Source organism: Bos grunniens, chromosome 17 (genome assembly GCF_055505025.1).
Source record: "Bos grunniens cultivar Pamir isolate PY7600 chromosome 17, Bosgru_T2T1.0, whole genome shotgun sequence".
NCBI lineage: Eukaryota > Metazoa > Chordata > Mammalia > Artiodactyla > Bovidae > Bos > Bos grunniens.
The window spans coordinates 29,787,176-29,795,148 of NC_141181.1; the positions used below are offsets into that span (position 1 = coordinate 29,787,176).

A 7,973-nucleotide genomic window follows, 5' to 3' on the forward strand; every position below is an offset into this window, starting at 1 on the left:
ATTTAAAAACTCTTGCACAGAAAAAGAAACCATCAACAAAATAAAAAGACAACCTACAGAATGGAAGAAAATACTTGCAAATGAGGCAGACTGACAAGGGCTTAATTTCCAAAATATACAAACAGCTCATACAATTCAATATCACAAAACAGACAGCTCAATCAAAAAACAGGCAGAAGACCTAAACAGACATGTTTCCAAGATGGCCAACAAGAATACAGTATAACCTAACATTGGTCAGAATACCCATCATCAAAAAGTCTACAAATAATAAATGTTGGAGAGTGTGGAGAAAAGGGAACTCTCCTACATGGTTGGTGGGAATGTAAACTGGTACAGCCACTATGGAAAACAGTATGGAAATTCCTTTAAAAAAACTGAAAATAGAGCTACCATATGATCCAATAATCTCACTCTGGGCATACATATGGAAAACACAAAAACTCTAATTTGAAAAGATATACACACATGAATATTCACAGCAACACTATTTACAATAGCCAAGACATGGAAATAACCCAAATGCCCATCTACAGATGATTGGCTTAAGAAGATGTGGTATAATAGAATATTATTCATCCACAAAAAGGCTGAAATATTGCCATTTGCAGAAAGATGGATGGATGTAGAAAATATGAACTAAGTGAAATAAGTCATACAGAGAAAAATAAATAAATAAAATATATATATATATCACTTATCTGTGGAATCTAAAAAGTAATACAAATAATTCTATATACAAAACAGAAACAGATTTACAGACATAGAAAACAAATTCTTGATTACCAAGTGGAAAGGGGCATGGGGAGGGATAATAAGAAGCATGAGATTAACAGATATTAACTACTATACACAGAAGCATTTATTGTATAACACAGGGAACAATATTCAATATCTTATAATAACCTACAATGGAAAATAATCTGAAAAAATACATACTGATCATTTTGCTGTACATGAAACTAACAGAATATTGCAAATTGAGTATACTTCAATTTAAAAAATGAAGAAAAAAAAAGAAAATAACAGGCATAGTATAATAAACAGCTAAGCCTGTCTCTTATTTTCCATGTAAATGACTCCCAAGCCTAAATCTGCAAACTATACTCACACCAGAACCCCAGACCCAAATGTACATATGTCTCCCTTGATAGCTAGACAGCTCATCAATCTCAATAATTTGAAATTATTCCAAACCAGTTCCTCTCCCTCTTCCCCATTTCTATAATAATACTACCATTCTCCCTAGAGATTATCATAATAAGTGAAGTAAGCCATACAGAGAAAGACAAATATCATATGATATTGCTTATCTTTAAAAAAAGATACAAATGAACTTATTTACAAAACAGAAACAGACCAACATAGAAAACAAACTTATGGTTACCAAAGGAGAAAGCAGGTGGGAAAGACTCTGGGATTAACATATACACACTCCCACATATAATGTAAAATAGATAATCAACAGGACCTTCTGCATAACATTTTGTAATAACCTATTAGGGAAAAGAACAGATATATATGTGTGCATGTATGGCTGAATCACAGTGCTGTATACTTGAAATTAATACAACATTGGAAATCAATTATACTTCAATTAAAGAAATGGTTTTCTTTAAATATCTGTTAAATTCACATGTATATATATATATGTGTGTATATATATATGTGTGTGTATATATATATATATATACCTTTAAGGAATCACACATTGGAATTTAGTATTTTTGAAATTGAACAATTATGATCATTTGTATGCAGACAAAATGTAACTTTCAAGGCATCTTGGTGACGTATCTCTTAGTAATTGATAGAAAGACCTTAAAAGACATATTTATCACAGTTGTGAAATTTCTTCCCCATCTCACTCTGGCCTTGTACTCAAATCACAGTGATGGCTAAGCATATAGATGAAATTATCACTTTAGAGAAAAATGATTGTTGTAATCTTCTTTCCTGGTTAAAAAGACAGGAAAATATCCTTCCCTCTGAAAAGCCTAACATGAGAGATGAAGAATTATGTCAATTCAGAAACAGCAACTGCAGGGATCATTTGTCAAGGCTTCAGAATACTTTGTAAAACCCACCATGGATTTAGTCCTTGCAGTTAGCAAATCCCAGAAGCTACATGAAGCATCAAAAGGGCTTTACACTTATCCCAGCTCACCACTGATAAACTATGAGGCCATCACTCCATGCTCTTGGCCTCAATTTCCCCATCTTAAAATAAGGAAGTTAACATACTAGGTAATCTCCAAGGTTCTTTCCATCCCAGACCTTCTCTGACCCTGAGACATAGATGTCTCTTCTCTGCAGCCATTTGAAGCAATGTAGCAATGGAGCAAAGAATCTGAGCAGTCAGACCCAGCAGGGATCTAAACCTGCCCTGGTGCTTCCAGTTATAAACAATGAGGAAAATACACATCCTCTCTGTTCCCAGTTTCTTCATCTGTAGGAGGACTATGGTGATAATACTACTAGTAACTATTTCATAGGTTACTTTAAGGATTAAAAGAGATGTATAAATAGCTTATCACAATGCCTGACACATAGAAAGTGCTTGATGAATTTAGTGATTATTAAGTTAAATGGGATCTATTTTCAAAAACAGTAAGTGTATCATGAGAACACTAAGTGAGCCACCTTCCACAGGTATGTACCCAAGTAGGTCCTTAGGCTGCCAGATAATGGCCATGAACTTCTGAAGCCAGAGGTTATAAACTGGCAACCCAAAACATATTTTAATATATTTTTCACATAGGTGTATTTACTTGGTATAAATAGTGTTAATGTTGTTGTTGTTGTTGTTATTTAATTAGTTGCCAACATTTAAAAATCAGGGTTTCACATTTCTGGCTTCTTTTGAAAAACAGCAGTATCGGCAATAGTAAACTTGCATTCCTACATAGCATTGATAACTAGAGCTTCCCTTAAAGTTTCCATCACTCCCTATTGTCCTCCACCAAGCCTCACCCCTCAAAGCACTGTAGTTTTGATCCCTATTCTAGGAGATGAGAACAGCTGTTCTTCTCCATTAAAGAGAGTTCACACTTTTCCCACCATATGCAGAAAGTCTAAGAAAGAATCAATACACAGAGAGAAGTGGAGTTGAAACATGAAGTTGGAGGGAGCCCTAATTAAATAATTTGATCCCTGGATCCAGCTCTTCCTGAAATCCATACATCCTTACATTTCTCAGTTAAATGAGTCATTAAATTCCCTTTTTAAACTGAGGTCACTTTATTTGAACTTCAGTCTCTTGCAACCAAAGAACATAACCAATTCCATGACTAGGGTGGCCAACTCACCCTTGTTTTCTCATTGGAAGCCCCATATCCCTGGAAAAACCTCTCAGGTCTATGCAAACTGGGATGGCTGATCAGCCTATTCATGGTGGAGATACGATTCAAAGTAACTTAAAGCTGTTATCAAGGCATATGTTCTCTACCTCACTTTCATTTGCAAAATTCATTATTATATGATCAAAAACTGGACCAGATCTTGCTTTCTAATACCATTCTCCTACAAAATGAACCATGGCTCCTTGTAGAAATGGCTGATTCTAGGGCTGGTCCAACAACATACAAGATATCCCAGAGCACCTTTAGAACCAGAAAACAAGGAAATGCTCCAAAAACAAAAATGATGGGTACATATCAAAGAGACACAGGAATTAGCTGAAAGAGTTTCCAATGGCCAAAGCTGGAACTGTCTGAAAAACAAAATAAATAACAAAGTATTTTATTATAACACAAAGTATAAAGCAAATATAATGTGTTCATACTGGTACAAATAAATGATTAAATAAATAAGAAGAGACAAATCTCCCTTACAGAAGAATTCATGATAAAACTTTCCCCCTCCAAGAAGTGAAACTTAATTTTCCCCCTATTACTCCATTTAGAGTAGGCTGGCCCTTATGACTGGCTTCAAAAAGTAGAGTATTGAAAAGGAGTAAAAAGTAACTTTGCAGTATATAAACCTGACCACCATGGCAAGGTTAACATCAACCTGATGAGTCATGTTGACCATATGTAATAAGATGATATCTTATTACATCATATTACATCTTATATGTAATATGATGTAATAAAAGTGGCACTACTCTTCTGTGGTCTTCTTCCCCAAAACCCTTGTCTAACCATGAGAAAAACACTGAAGAAATCTAGATTGAGGGACAGTCAAAAAAAAAACCCAACTAACACTTCTAAAACTATCAGGGCCATCAAAGACAAAAGAAGTCTGAGACATTGTCACAGACCAGAGGAGGTTAGGGAGACATGTTAACTAAACATAATGTAGTGTCCTCTGTGGGATCCCAGAATAAAGAAAAGGACATTAGAGAAAAACTGGTGGAATCTGAATAAAGTATTAAGTTTAGTTAAGAATAATATACCAATATTTATTTCTAATTTGTGACACATGTACATACTGAAATGTGATGTTAACAATAAAGAAAAACTGGGTGAGGTGTTCTCTGTACTATCTCTGCAACTTTCCTGGAAATCTAAAATTACAGTAAAATTTAAAAATTATCTTTAAAATAATAGACCAGTTCATGTTATAAAGGAAAGCCCCACTATGAAGAATGATATGCCTTCAACCATTTCAAAAACTTAACCTAAAAAAAATACACTATAGAAAAGACGGATTTTATGCATTTTATACACTTTCTGTATAAAGTAACATGCAGTGTAGTGTCATCTGTCTGGACAACTTTTTCCAGTATAATTGCAAGTTAGCTGTACCGTAAGATTTGATTGACCTACTTAGAATTTCAGTTCTTCTAAACATTCATTAAACTTACAAACTAAATTAATGCTTATTCTTACATGTCTTGGCAGAATAAATTAATACTATGTGAACAAATTAATAACCTTGGCTCCTAACTCCTGTGATTTTGGCAGGTTATACTTTCAGTTTCTAAAGCCTATACACAGAGGAGTCCTGAGGTAGGGAACTGCTCTCCTGTCTATACCCATATGGAGTTATCCTTAATGAGTGTTAGAAGCATGCCCCAGAGGAAGAGCAGACCCCATCATACCTTCTTGTCAAAGCCATAAAAAGTTGGCCCAGTGCCCTACTAAGAGACTTCGATGACAACATAAAACACAGTAAGGAAGCAACTCATTCACTCAACAACACTTTTCTTAACACCTGAACTAAGAATACAAAAATGACAGACATTGAAGGGTTTCCATTCTTACTTCAGGGGCAAAATAGCAACATGTTGTTAAACAGGAGGTGTAGAGATGTTAAACAGATGAAACTGAGTTCTTGAAACATGCAACTGAGTATTTCTAGCATATCAGAAGCAGTGAGTAGTAAGAGTAAATACACATTTCATGAAAAAACACTGATCATGTGTCTCCGATCGACTGCCTCTTGTAAACCCAGTAAAGGTTGCAGATTAGGACACAGTCCATGCCCTCAAGGCACTAGCTGTGTGGTAACCGAGAGGGAGGAAGTACATCATTAGTTACAAGCACAAAGTAGAAGTTAATATGTCCCCCAAGAAAAGTACAAAGTGCTCCTGGATGTCAAAGAGGAAAACATTAAATCTAGTTACAAATAGGAAAGTACAGACAGCATTTTGAGATAGGCTTAAATTGTGGTACAAACTAGATAGGGTTGAATGGGAGTATCACAGACAAAGATATAATCTCAGCAAAATCACTCAAGTTCTCCTCTTCATCAAGGGTATGTATATGTGAGTCTTGGGGAATGTGTTTTTATAAAGAAAAGACAAATGCTAAGTCTAGAGGAAAGAGTAGGATAAGTGAAAGTGAAGTTGCTCAGTCTTGTTCGACTCTGTGACCCCATGGACTGTAGCCTATCAGGTTCCACCGTCCATGGGATTTTCCAGGCAAGAATACTGGAGTGGGTTCCCATTTCCTTCTCCAGGAGATCTTCTCGACCGGGGATTGAACTCCGGTCTCCGGCATTGTAGGCAGACGCTTTACTGTCTGAGTCACCAGGGAAGTCCCAGGAGTAAGATAAGGAGCATACTTATCCTCTATGCTCATAACACTTCTCTCCTCAGAATGCTTACCAGCTGTTAAGGGGGAAAATCGCAACCATACTGTGCAGAAATCAGATACTTTAATCAAATGATCAATATTAACATGACCAATGAGGAGCAGATAGACATCATGTGACTCCAGATGCCACATGCTGAGAAGAATATGACATTTCTTTTGTAGTTTTCTAGCCAAACATTGAATTTCCTCAGGAAGAAATTTGAATCTTATCGCAAAGAAACATCAGACAAATTCTAACTGAGGAATATAAAACAACCGGTCCATATTCTTCAAATATGCTAATATCATAAAAGACAAAAGTAGGGAAGATTAAAGGAAACTAAAGAGACAACATGACTAAATACATTATATGGTCTTGGACTGGATTCGGAACTGGAGAGGGGCAAATGCTAGAAAACAACAAGGTTAGGACAATGGACAATTGAAATATAGACTGTACATTGTTTAAAGTTTTATATATCCATGTTAAATTTCCTGAATTTAATAATTATACTGTGTGTACACAAGATAATATTGATATTTTTAGGAAAAATGCACTGAAGATTAAGAGAGTAAATGGGCATGATGTACCTCCTACTCTCAAATGATACAGGAAAAATATGTACATATATAAGGAAACAGAGAAAGCAAGTAAGAAAACAAATATAACAAAATGTTAAAAATCAGGGACTACAGGTATAGGGTCAGGGAGAGTTACTGACATCATTCTTGCAACTTTTCTGTAGTTTAAATTATTTCAAAATAAAAACTCTTTTAATGTTTTTAAAACACTAAAGTCAAAATTATTTCCAGGGACTTCTCTGGCAGTACAGTGGTTAAGACTCCTTGCTTCCACTTACAAGGAGCACAGGTTCCATCCCTGGTCAGGGAACTAAGATCCACCATTCTGTATGACCTGGCCAAAAAATTAAAAAAAAAAAATTTAATTATTTTCATGCATAAAAGTTTCATAAGCAATTTCTTCTAAGATATAAACTTTTCACATAAGTAAAAATTACTATTTATAGTACTTAAAATAGCAATTGAAACTTTAGGATCTTCTTTTTTAATATTTTTGTCTTATTTAAACATTTTGTTTAAATATTGTCTTATTTAAACATTTCCATGTAAAAACTTGGCCACATATCATTTTTAGTAACTATATATTCACTACGATGTAATTATTCTTCTATTGAAGAGTTGTTACCTCCAATTTTCTCAATTATAGTATTACTGATATGAGTATAGCTATAAAAACTACTTTACTTCCTTTGGGAACATTTGCTAGGGATTTTAGAATAATTCTGTAGAACAAGGTACAAAAAGAAAACTACTATTTTAGATGTCAAACTTACATGAATTGAGATCCACTCACTCTAGAGGACATTTTCCATACTTTTGAATATGGAATAGGTTTTGAAAATCACTCATGAACACTGGTGCCATTGCCAGACAACAGCTCCTACACATACACACACCATTCACCAAGCCTGCAGAGTAAACCGAAAGAGAAAGAGAAGGATACGCAAGGAGCCCAAGCTGACAGACTATCATTGTGTTGATTCACCACCAACTCAGCTGGAAAGCTTTTCTAGTTAACACAAAGCACAGCAGACCAAAGATGCCCATGCTCAGATACACTGCCTTTAGTCAATACATCTTATTCTTAACAAAACCTTCTCAAGACTTTAATACAAAAACTGCTTAGTTAAAAAAAAAAAAAGACATGTACACTTTGACTCTAAGTGTGTCTGGGGAGCTTGAGCATCAAACAACTGAAGAATTCTTTTGTATGTAATAATAATTATGTCAGGCTATAGACCAACTGGAGTGAATGATTGTAAACAAGGAACACCAATTAGCAATTTCATCAATTAGAAACTGGTTTGCAAAAGGATAAAAAGAAGCTCATGGGATTTTGTGAAAATCCTATTTCTGTCTTTAAGGAAGTAT

The 7,973-nt window shown here is 34.9% G+C and overlaps 1 long non-coding RNA gene across 1 annotated transcript; it reads right to left on the reverse strand.

Annotated features, from left to right (window-relative positions):
* Positions 1 to 839: 839 nt before the first annotated feature.
* On the reverse strand, positions 840 to 7,743 carry LOC147355144 (uncharacterized). Its single transcript, XR_015144278.1, has 3 exons — positions 7,376 to 7,743; positions 6,881 to 6,936; positions 840 to 3,712 (listed from the first exon to the last, which is right to left on the reverse strand). It is a non-coding gene; the product is annotated as an uncharacterized LOC147355144 (long non-coding RNA).
* Positions 7,744 to 7,973: the final 230 nt, after the last annotated feature.